This window comes from Ornithodoros turicata, chromosome 3 (assembly GCF_037126465.1).
Source record: "Ornithodoros turicata isolate Travis chromosome 3, ASM3712646v1, whole genome shotgun sequence".
Classification (NCBI taxonomy): Eukaryota; Metazoa; Arthropoda; class Arachnida; order Ixodida; family Argasidae; genus Ornithodoros; species Ornithodoros turicata.
This window is the reverse complement of record NC_088203.1, coordinates 60,515,520-60,528,480: the sequence shown is the minus strand read 5'-3', so window position 1 is coordinate 60,528,480 and position 12,961 is coordinate 60,515,520. Positions and strand designations below refer to the sequence as shown.

Below are 12,961 nucleotides of genomic sequence, written 5' to 3'. Positions count from 1 at the left end.
CATCTGTCAGTCTGCCCGATGTACGAGTGGTCACAAGACCAGCAGAATTCTACACACAACGTCCCTCTCACATGTTCGAAATGGGTATCTGTGAGCCACCTTGCACTTGAACTCCTCGCGTTTGTCTGGCCCGTCAGAGTTTACCTTCCTGCACAGATCCTTCAAGTGGAGGCTGTTGGGAGCACCCGCCGACGTTCCTGCCATTAGGCCACCGGTCATTTCGTGCGGAAATTACGTCAGTGTCCTCGCTTCTGTGTCGAGACCTCAGAGGTTCCGATGGGCAAGGTGCTTTGTGATCGCTTCGTGCTTAAATTTGGTTTCCCAGTCGCTTCTGAAGTTGTGTGGGTGGCTGTTGCGCTGTTGTGAAGAGCAGACTATTCCCTTCAGGACTACAATGCCAGGTATTGGCACAGCGACGGTAATGGTGCGTACTTCTCCTACATATGAATGTAGGGAAGAATATGAAACCCACAACATCAAAAAAGAATTTTTATTTTCATCTGCAGCTGAAAATCGCTACTTACACACATGACGCGCGCTTGAAGTTTGCTTGTTGCTGCCGTTATACTCAATGTTACATTACGTGCGTGGTTACCGTCGTTAAATTAGTCTATGCACACACAGAGAAAAACACAGTCTATTAGTCAGGCTCTGGCAGTCGCACTTTACGGCTTCCTAAAGATGTTCCTAGAGCTACAGCGTGCGTCGTCTGCAAGCGTAGAGATGGAAGTCGACCCTTTTCCCACGATCCTTAGAAAGTACCACTTGCGTCTCGACACCACGCGATTGAATCGTCTCCCACCGATTTCTGCCGAACTACTGCTCACAGCTGCAGTGCCGTTAGCCCAAGAGCATGCAATTAATCCTTCCTGTATGCGCTTCGTTGCACATTGATCAGGGCACAGAACAGCAGGGCGAATGCCACACGTGGATACTGTTTCCGAGACAGGGGCGGTCCCAGCGAAGTACTTTGGGGGCGACGTCTGCGAGCCTTTAGCCAGTCGCTATCCATTTGAGTGCGAGGGGCTGGGGAGGGGTTCTGGACACGGGCTCAACCTTCTCTCGCACGAAATCCTATCACTGATAATCCATTTTAGGTATAGTGCCCAGCATAAAGCCTGTTGTTCTCTACAGTGTCACAGGGAAAGAGACGAACACTGGACCAGGCTATGCTTTTTTTTTGGCGGGGGGGGGGGCGACCGCCCCCAACGCCCCCCTTGGGACCGCCACTGTTCCGAGATCTGTTATTTGTGCGTCATCTCAGCCAGCACGTTGATGTCGAGACTCGCGCGCTTCGATGTTTTGCAGTCTGCGTCGGGAAGTCTGCAGTCCATCATCTTTGCCTCACGTATTAAAGATAGATGCATTGTCTGATTGTGGTCTCCACATATTTTTGAACATTCCATGTTAAAATGTTTGCATGATAACATTCCATGTTACACATAATAGAACACAATTTAGCACATTCTTTAACAACGTTTTGTTTAACACCACATAACTTTCTTCAATAACTCTCAACATATTTACAGCACACATAATTGATCCCATCCTAAAAACAACCGCTGACAACCTATGTCTATGAAGTTTAAGCCCGACCACGTAAAGTTTGTTGATAGAAATCGTTCATAGCGGTTAACCACATCAACTCTTTTCGTAAAGAAACATGAACTAAGTTATCAGCTAGCAGTGGCGTATAGCCGTGGGGGGACTAGTCCCCCCCCCCAAATCACCACGCTGACGCACGCAAATCGTGCAAATCCGAGGATATATACATGGGGGGAGGGGAGTGATGTCATGATCACGATAGCTCTTGCAGTTGCTGGCGTGCAGCATTCCGGGATAGTTTTAGTCCGGGACAGTGTTCCATGCTTTAAAATGACTGAGTCGTAAATGTTGCCGTTTTATGTCACGATAAACAGTGCCCCGTGACGAAAATTGCATATTTGTGCGCCATGCTGCTGACACAGTTCACAAATAGTATTCGCTCCAAGATCGAACGGTGTCGGCGCGCTGCGGAGAACGGAGAACTATCGCAGTGTGGACGCGTCGTCTGCTTTTACACGTTTATTCCGCGTTCAGTGCCGTAGGTGCAACCGAATAGTATCGCACCATCGCGGCACAAGTGATCTTCCGGTGAATATACACAGGAATTACGGAAAAGAACCATCAAATCCGAACATCGGCCCACGTGTGATCCACACTAGAATGGTGACAGTGTCGCCCCCATAGGTCGATCTCGCAGCGAATATACGCTTAACATACTTTACACTTTGCAGTTGACACTGCAAAGTGTACATGTGCACATGAAAATACAAAGTGCACATGAAAAAGTACACGTTGTACACGAAATGGCACGAAAAGTACACGAAAATGGCAACAGTGTTTGTTAGAATGGCCCACTCGAATTATTCTTGCATGAGGTATCGTTACATATGGTGCATTGTATGATTTCCCGTGCCATGCTAATGTAAACCAAGCAGAAGAAGCACTCGCCGCTGCAACTTTTCGCGAACCATGCGCAGCTTACATAGTAGCGTCCATTAAATTTCGTGAATCCTGAGTGCTAATTTGCCGCTCGATTAGCAGAACCTATGTCAAGTCGAGCATTTGTACTTACAGCATGTCATAAAAACAGCACTGAAGCATAAGCGACTCCTTTGTGCTTGCTCTTTGAAGCACAATGGCCGATAATCCTATAGCAGTTACGATCCTGTGTTCGCAACGGAATTCTTGCCAATAAACGTGGTTAAACGCTTAACACGTAAGCGCAAGGTAAACGTTTTCAACGCTGAAAGATAGAAGTCACTGAAAAGGTTAGCCAGCTGTAGGACTCGAACCCACATCTTCTGGATTACCGGTCCAGGGCTCTACCAATTGAGCTAAGCTAACACGCCTTCTCAGCGAGTTCCAAGGTCGCGTCATCTGAAGGGACAAACCAGTCACTCTCTCTCAATCATCCTCCTTTCACTCTTACATTTTTGCACACTCGTACATACATTCACACGACAGGGATCGACGGAAACGGCAAATGTTGAACATGAGAGAACTGGTGTTCTGAGGCTGGAACAACATAGTAGGGACAATCATATACAAGGCCTCAAGTTGCCTAAGAAATTAACGATGAAAGATGGAAGTCACTGAAAAGGTTAGCCAGCTGTAGGACTCGAACCAACATCTTCTGGATTACCGGTCCAGGGCTCTACTTTCAGGGCTCTACTTTTCAGTGACTTCCATCTTTCATTGTTAATTTCTTAGGCAACTTGAGGCCTTGTATGTGATTGTCCCTTCTATGTTGTTCCAGCCTCAGAACATCAGTTCTCTCATGTTCAACATTTGCCGTTTGCATCGATCCCTGTCGTATGAATGTGTGTATGAGTGTGCAAAAATGTAAGAGTGAAAGGAGGATGAGTGAGAGAGAGTGACTGGTTTGTTCCTTCAGATGACGCGCCCTGGAAGTCGCTGAGAAGGCGTGTTAGCTTAGCTCAATTGGTAGAGCCCTGGACCGGTAATCCAGAAGATGTGGGCTCGAGTCCTAAAGCTGGCTAACCTTTTCAGTGACTTTCATCTTTCATCGTTAATTTCTTAGGCAACTTGAGGCCTTGTATATGATTGTCCCTTCTGTGTTGTTCCAGCCTCAGAACATCAGTTCTCTCATGTTCAACATTCGCCGTTTGCGTCGATCCCTGTCGTATGAATGTGTGTACGAGCGTGCAAAAATGTAAGAGTGAAAGGAGGATGAGTAAGAGAGAGTGACTGGTTTGTCCCTTCAGATGACGCAACCTTGGAAGTCGCTGTCCAGTAAACCATCTACATCCCAGCGACGTCCATGTAACATCCTGAACGTGACATTCGGATACCCCAGGGAGGTTCGCACAGAGCCTATAGACGTCTTTTCTACGTCCAATAGATGGCCATTTGTCCCGCTTTTTCCACATCCACGGGACGTCCCACTAACTCAATCGGCACCATTAACGGACCCGTAACTATAGAGAGTGGCCACGACATAACTATTTCGTTCCCTGTTTCCCCTCTGTGCCCGTTTCTGATATTTCCCATAACGGACACAGAGCGCGGCAGTTTAAATAAATCAAACAGAGAAATGGAAAAGCTCACAGTCCAAAAAGCTTCGAAAGGTACTAGCATTCCCTTTCCAAGAGAAAACAAATACTATATATTGCTTGTCGCGCGAACTTCCGCGAATTCGAGGGTACTGCTCGCCTCCGAAACAAAACGGTGGGTGAGCTGTCGAAGTATAATTCGATTATATGCACAAAAACAACAGTCATGTGAGGACTTGCGTGGTGTATTAACTCTGCAACAAGGTAACGCCTGTGTTTCTTACTCCTCTTGGTCTAAGACACTCAGTAGGTTCATCGAAAGTCAAATTTGAGAGTGCCACAGAATTCCGCATCTCTGCCTCTTTCGCAATAAGATCTCAATGTAACATAAACAGTCAGTTTTGGAAGGAGCAATCTTGCACAGGACCGCCCTTTGTTTCTGAGAAACGTCATTCAGCCCCTGTTTGCACGCACTTTTTGGTTCGTGATGCGATCACCTCAGAATATCCAAATCTCGATGTACCCAAGATGTTCGCTTTGGGACGTACAGGGGATGTACAGAATTGGATATCCCCAACAACTAAAATATTTTGAGGAGACAGACTGCACGTCCATGTGACGTCCATGAAACATAGCTACAGTTGTGACATCTGCGACATAGTTTGGATCCAATCACGAATATCCCTGGGACGTACATAGACGCACATAGACGTACCTCGACGTCTTGGACGTCTGCGACACATTTTGGACGTCTCGAGGATATTTGTGGTTTACTGGGTGAGAAGGCGTGTTAGCTTAGCTCAATTGGTAGACCCCTGGACCGGTAATCCAGAAGATGTGTGTTCGAGTCCTACAGCTGGCTAACCTTTTCCGTGACACCCATCTTTCATCGTTAATTTCTTAGGCAACTTGAGGCCTTGTATGTGATTGTCCCTTCTATGTTGTTCCAGGCTCAGAACATCAGTTCTCTCACGTTTTGAACGCGTCCAGAAAAAAGCAGGAGTGATGCACACTTTATAGAGGGTGTTTCAGTTACAATCCCTGGGCTATATAATTCGCGAACGGGTGCACCAATAGAAGAACCTACAAGTATCTGTCCGATACCACCTACAAGGTTTTGTGCGGTTTGCAGGGTTTGTACGGTACCACCTACGTGTTTCCGTGCGCACAAGCTGCGCTCATTATTTAAATAAAATTTCAAATGAGTTTCGTGAAAAATATAACTTAAAATGGGTACTACCCGTTTGGGGATCTTCGGTGGACATCCTTTAGAGAAAAATCTGCCACCGAAGCGGGTCATTTTTTGTAGTAATCGATTGGTTTCGGTTTACACATTTTTGTCGGGGCTGGTCGTGGAAGACAAGAATAGCGCAAAGACCTCATCTAAGGTCTTTGCGCTGGTCTCGAGTACCTCCTCTAAAGGCCCGTTCCGACATACAGCGCTTTGCTCCAGAGCGCTGGAAAACAGCGCTGTTTTTCCCTCCTCTCCCGGCTGCGACTCGATGGAAAACAGCGCTTGGCGAAGTTGAGCTTCGATGAACTTTGCCATCGCTGTCTCCCAGCGATAGGCTCCCTGAACCAATGAGAACGCGGCGCCGCGTTCACGGGTCGGTACGATCACGTACGATCACGTGAGATCACCAAGTACAGCGCTGGGACAAGCGCTGCAAGTGCGAGCCCCACAGTGGAAATACAGCGCTGTTTTGCAGTGCTGTCGTGCAGCGCTGTGGAGCAAAGCGCTGTATGTCGGAACGGGCCTTTAGTGCGTAAAACTAATCCACCAGTAAAACTTTGATCTAGCACATTGAGTCTGCTGGAATCGTGTATTAGATAAGAGCACGGTCTATTGATAAAAGTAGGAAGAAGCCAATAGGTGCATGAGTCAAGTCACTTCTTCGTTTTATTGTGTGCCGTGTATACATAAACCGGATATCTATGGCGTGCCTGTTCGATACACTGCTGTTTATCATCTCACTGATAAGATGAGCGACCACAGTGCCTGCGAGATCACATGCGCCGTGCTATGAGGCACATGACGTCACGCGCAGCCTTTGAGCGCCTTTGAGCCACGTGACTCGGGAAAACATGTGGATGTGTCACATGCGTCCTACTGCGGGCCGAATGAGGTAACAGCATGTGTTTTTCCAATATCCCGCATACCGCAACAACTCATGACATGCCCTCCTACTGTAACTCCGGTGCGGCAATATGTTTTCCCGATTCACATGACTAAACGTGACGTCACTGCACAAGCCTCATTCCCGTGTCTTTCACTGGCACTGCGCACATGGACTAGGCACCGTGACAGCCTAGGGTGTCACGCGGCTTGAGTACAAATACTTGGCGGCGAATAAAATAGTTCAGTATCCCGTCGAGCAGGCTACTTTCACAAAACTTTTACTCCTACATTAGCTACAAACGGGAATACTAAGCTTGTTGTCGTAGTTCAACGAGGACACACATGGTGTGCTGCAGTCGGGTGCTGTCAAAGGTCACGTGCCCAACTTCAATCGAGGGGCGATGTTTTGGATAGGCCGCTCAGCACACCACTCATTATAGCCCACCATACGTAGCCCAACCCTGCGGCACGTGTAACATGTCGCCCCACTTAGCAGTGGCAAACATTATGTGCAAGATCACAGCATCATTAATATCTTTTATCCTCCTGCTCCCTTGTGTCCCCCTTTCTTTTATCATTTCATTAAACAGTTGCTAGTGACACTTGCTATGTGTATAGTTTATTTATCTCGTCCTGTACTCCCTTCGCAATGCCAAAACTTCTGGAGTAGTGTGGATATACCCGCATCGCACGCCGCGGTTTGCGGTTGCGGGTGACACATCTGCAGGTGTTGTGCGGATGTGGATACAAATTTACCTATCGGCAAACAGCTCAATCCGCCCTTTAGTCATTACACCTCCTGCATTAATAACCCAGATATCGGCATGCCAACCAGTTTCGTGAGTACGAGCAATTTATTCGTGAGGCCAACGGGGCACAACACTGACACAACATACGGGACACGCACTGAATACCAGTAGCGTTCTATTAAACGTAACGGCATTTATGAACGGAGCCTTCGAGTTTTCTTGAGGCGAGGTATGTTGCCGCGCAAGCCCTGCACTCATTGCGCAGCTGCTTGGAGATCACGTGTTCAGGCGCGGCTACAAAACTGCCGTGAGAGATGATCAGAGGGCCAGCTAGTGGCTACGATGATGTCATTCCATGGATGGGACGCGGGTCGGAATCCTAGCGCTGGCTGAGCTGTCTGGTTGTTTTCTCTGTTTCCTCAGACTCTTGAGACAAATGCCGGCACAGTTCTTTGTGAAGTTGACCCAGGACGCACGGTCCCCCTGTGATAGTCGTGACTTTGCCCGCCAGAGCGTGGCCGACTACGGCAGGCAGTTCCATCACCACCAGCACCGTGAGAGAAGGCGATCTGAGAGGGAGCCTGATATGTCACACCGTGGATGCGCCACGCCGTTGAAAGCGGTTGTCGGCGGAGGAACTTCTCTAGTTCGAACGCATATAAGCGTGTCGAGGCGCAGCGACAAGTGCACGCGTGGGAGACTTCACAGCAACGAGGGCTAAGCGGGAAAAGACTGTCTCGCGAAAACTACGAACATCACCACCTTCATTTACAATGCGAACGGGACGCGCACTAGACAACCTAGAAAGGCTACCTATTAATCTCGAGTTAGCCGAAAATATGGTGCAGTGGGCCAGGGAGGACGGCAGTGGTCATGGGGGCTCCTTAACGTGAATAGTCTCAATGGTCGCATAGCGAATAAATCAGGCTAAGTGCAACGTCATCACCATCTCGGAGACCCGGACCAACCTACAGCCACATATGGAAGGCTCGTGATGCGTTTCTCATGCCAAGAGAAAAGACAACCGGAGTGCCGGTGCAGCCATCTGCTCGAGAAATTACTAAACTATCTTAGCGGTCAAGCTAGTCACTTTCAAAGTAGGCAAACTAGAACACTCTTCGGCGAAGCAAGTCTAGCTTTACTCGGTTGACGTTTGGGGAAGGTGCGGTCATCCTGCTCGGAGCTGCGGCTCGATGCAACCGTGCGAGGGAGAAGAGAGAGGGGAAAGGTGCTGATGGTACAGGAAGGGTGTGCAGCCCTTCTTGCTCTGACCGCCGTATTCTTGAACAAGCCTCGACTCGAAACTCGACTCGAGCTGCTCCTCGAGGCCGGTTTTGCGCTTCATAAATCGACCTTGACCCGAAATGCTCCTCGAGTGGAGGAATTCCTCCGTGCATTCCTCGAAAATCTCGAGGTAGCATCGGTGCTACCTTGACCGCCGTATTCTTGAACGAGCCTCGACTCGAAACTCAACTCGAACTGCTCCTCGAGGCCGGTTTTGCGCTTCATAAATCGACCTTGTCTCGAAACGCTCCTCGAGTGGAGGAATTCCTCCGTGCATTCCTCGAAAATCTCGAAGTAGCATCGGTGCTACCTCGAGAACGCTCCTCAACTCGAGTTTGGCTGGTGTAATGGCGGAAGACAGGTCGTTCGCTGCGTCCATCGACTGCGTTTTGTGCCACGATGGCCTTTAACTGGGTGCTGACAACATTACCACTGAGCGACAACGTTCAATAAGGGGCCATCAAACTCATTTTGACCAATTTGATGATCACGAGTTCCTCATATGGTATACGGTACCGCTTCATGAAGACAACCGTACGAAGCCTTTTGGATATATTGCCGCTGGAGGAAAATGTGTGCAATCGTGGGCTGCCTCTACCTCCTGTGCTACAGCTGCCCGTCGACATGTGATTTTATGGCGTTAGGACTTTTCAAACTGCCACGATAGACATTGTGAATGTGTCAGAAACGACGGTGTGCCGCGTTGTGGACAAAATCCCACACCTTCTCGCAAGCACACTTTTCAAGACAAGGTGTAATAAATTTTCCTTCTGTCGCGCTATTTAGCACAAAGAAGGTGTGTTTGAAGGATGTTTTCACGCAAAAAGTGGTGCAAAAAAGAAACAGTGCATTGACTGGATATCTAAAAAAAAAAAAATAATAAACATGTGATCTGCCTCCTCAATGTTTTTCCGTAATCTTTATACTGTATCAAGCTGGCCCAACCCCTGCTATTCTGTCTCCAGCTATCACCGAAACGGCTCAACAAATCTTCCATTCATGTTTTTTTTTCTCTCGTTTTCTTTTTTTTTTTTTTTTTTTTGCAGTTGTTGTTCCAATAGCACGAACTCCGTTTGTTGGGTGTGATAACAGGCTCCACTGTTTAGGCAGAGCGCGAATGAGGGCCATAAAACTTCGTACGACATGCTCGCGGTGACTCCCCAAGAATGGTCTCCCCGATTCTTTGCTCGGGATGTAGTTGTAAAATCCGTTTTGTTCGTTTGATTGTTTATAGCTACCCTCAACGCGTTGGGTAAACGTACCCATCCACTAACGAACAGTCATTCACGCCACATATTGTAACATAATAGGAGAATGACAAGCAGTGACATCATCTTTCATATTATTTGATACGAGGTGACCATGCCATTAAGCTATCTGCTGCCGTTGTGGTTGTAATTGCCAGACCAGAAAACTAGGAAACCTATCAGTCTGTTTCCCTGTTCGAAACACCTGCGCCCTTCTTCAAACACTTGCAGACCTTTGTGTTTGTATTTGTAATGCAGGTTGGTCGAAATAAAGTAAAGAATTACATTTATTTTTCATGCCATAAGTGTGTTTTAAGCACGATAATTAACATTTTCGAGTGGTCCCGAAAGACGGCTGGGGAAGAGACTACAGCTTTATTCGAGAACGGTTTCCCGAGGAGCGCCTTGGCGGAGGAATCCTCGAAGCGGGTTCATGAAACGCATGGGCTCTTCGAGTGGAGCAGCGCCACTTTCCTCCACTCGTTGGAGTCGAGGCGGAGCGTCGAGTCGAGGCTTGTTCAAGAATACGGCGGTGAGAGCGCTCCTCAACTCGAGTTTGGCTGGTGTCATGGCGGAAGACAGATCGTTCGCTGCGTCCATCGACTGCGTTTTGTGTCACGATGGCCTTGAACTGGGTGCTGACAACATTACGACTGAGCGACAACGTTCAATAAGGGGCCATCAAACTCCTTTTGACCATTTTGATGATCACGAGTTCCTCATATGGTATACGGTAACGCTTCATGAAGAAAACCGTACGAAGCCTTTTCGATACATTGCCAGTGGAGGAAAATGTGTGCAATCGTGGGCTGCCTCTACCTCCTGTGCTACAGCTGCCCGTCGACATGTGATTTTATGGCGTTAGGACTTTTCGAACTGCCACGGGAGACATTGTGAATGTGTCAGAAACGACGGTGTGTCGCGTTGTGGAAAAAATCCCACACCTTCTCGCAAGCACACTTTTCAAGACAAGGTGTAATAAATTTTCCTTCTGTCGCGCTATTTAGCACAAAAAAGGTGTGTTTGAAGGATGCTTTCACGCAAAAAGTGGTGCAAAAAAAGAAACAGTGCATTGACTGGACATTTAAAAAAATAAACATCTGATCTGCCTCCTGAATGTTTTTCCGTAATCTTTATACTGTATCAAGCTGGCCCAACCCCTGCTCCAGCTATCACCGAAACGGCTCAACAAATCTTCCATTCATGATTTTTTTTTCTCTCGTTTTTTTTTTTTTTTTTTTTCAGTTGTTGTTTCAATAGTACGAATTCCGTTTGTTGGGTGGGATAACAGGCTCGAAATAAAGTAAAGAATTACATTTATTTTTCATGCCATAAGTGTGTTTTAAGCAGGATAACTAACATTTTCGAGTGGTCCCGAAAGGCGGCTGGGGACGAGACTACAGCTTTATTCGAGGACGGTTTCTCGAGGAGCGCCTTGGCGGAGGAATCTCCGAAGCGGGTTCATGAAACGCATGGTCTCTTCAAGTGGAGCAGCGCCACTTTCCTCCACTCGTTGGAGTCGAGGCGGAGCGTCGAGTCGAGGCTTGTTCAAGAATACGGCGGTGAGAATCGGGCAGTCGCGGAGAGCTACCCGAGTCGCGGAGAGCTACAGAAACATCTGAACTGAGAGCGCAAGAAACACGGGCGAAGAACGGAGAAGCAGATAGGACGGGCGCTATTCTCCGTTCTTCGTCCGTGTTTCTTGCGCTCTCAGTTCAGATGTGTCAATACCAACTAGCCCAGTCCTCCACCCTTCTCACCACAGAAAACACATGAGCATCCCCCGTAGCCTTCATTGGGCTGTACCAGAGTACCCCCTAGGGCGATTGGCGAAGTTACCCCAGCTATGCTTCGTAAACGTGGACTACAAGGATGCCCCCACCCTCATCGTGCTAGTATACATTACACCGCGGGATCCTCTAAAGGCAATATCAAGCGTTCCTTCTAGCCACACTCTTCAATTATTCTGCAAGCAACACCTTCATAGAAAACTTGAAGGAACACAACGTGCCCATGATTTTTATGGGATACTTCAATGCGGACTTTAAGAAGACCTAGAACAACTGGTTTGTGGTCTTTATGAACGAAGCATCGATTTGCATTCAGCCAGTGACTATCGTCACTTTCCCCACAACACCCACACACACGTCACAAATTCCCAGAACTACAGCTTTTTCCGGCGTTATTAATCCTCTTGTCGTACATTTTAATCCTTATGCCATGACATTTAATCCTTTTGCCATCGGAATTAATCCTCCTTTCATTATTTTTAATCCTCATTTCACATAATTTAATCCGTATCTCATGCAATTTAATCCAAGTGACTATGTGTGGGCAACATGACTTTTTTTGTGTGTCTATTTTGGGACAATTCCTATGTGTACGCATGTTGCACATGCTTTTCACTAATATTGTGGGTTTCTGCACCATAATGGGATACTGCGGGACTGTCAATTTGGATTACGGTGTTGTGGGACTGTAACCATGTCTACCAGTATTACCCATCGTTTTCATTAAAAACGTGGGTTTGTGCATTGTAATGGGATACTCTGCGACTCTGTACATGGATTACGACACTGTGGGACTATTTCCATGTGTACGGTGTTACCCATGCTTTTCATTAGATATGCGGGTTTCTGCATTGTAATGGGAAAATGTGAGACTGTCGATCTTCATTGCAATATCCTGGGACTATAAGCAAGTCTACGGTTATTCCCAGTGCTTTCCATTAGAAACGCGTTTTTTTGCACTGTAATGGGATATTGTTTGACCGTCAATCTTAATTACGATATTGTGGGACAATTTCCATGTCTATGGGTATTACCCATGCTTTTCATTCGAATGCAGGTTCCTGGAGGATAACGGGACAGTGTGGGAATGTCTCTCTGGTTTTGGCATATTGTGGAACTATTCCCATGTGTGCGGGTATTACTCAGGCTTTTCGTTAAATATGTGGGTTTCTGCACAGTCATTGGATACTGTGGGACTATTCTCATGTGTGCGGGTATTACCCACGCTTTTCGTTAAATATGTGAGATTCTGTGCCGTCATGGGATACTGTGGGACTATTCCCAAGTACCGGGTATTACCCATGCTTTTTGTTAAATATGTGGGATTCTGCACTGTAATGGGATACTGTGGGGCTATTCCCACGTGTGCGGGTATTACCCATGCTTTTTGTGAAATATGTGGGATTCTGCACTGTAACGGGATAATGTGGGACTATTCACATGTGCCTGGGTATTACCCATGCTTTCTGTTAAATATGTGGGATTCTGCACTGTAATGGGATACTGTGGGACTATTCCCATGTGTGTGGGTATTACCCATGCTTTTTATTAAATATGTGGGATTCTGCACTGTAATGGGATACTGTGGAACTATTCACATGTGTGCGGGTATTACCCATGCTTTTTGTTAAATATGTGGGATTCTGCACTGTGATGGGATAGTGTGGGACTATTCCCATGTGTGCGGGTATTACCCATGCTTTTTGTGAAATAT

General features: G+C 47.2%; 1 protein-coding gene across 1 annotated transcript in view; it reads left to right on the top strand.

Moving 5' to 3' along the window:
- Window positions 1-12,961, top strand: part of LOC135387179 (sperm-specific sodium:proton exchanger-like) — a 207,770-nt gene that overhangs the window by 185,668 nt on the left and 9,141 nt on the right. The window lies entirely within an intron of this gene.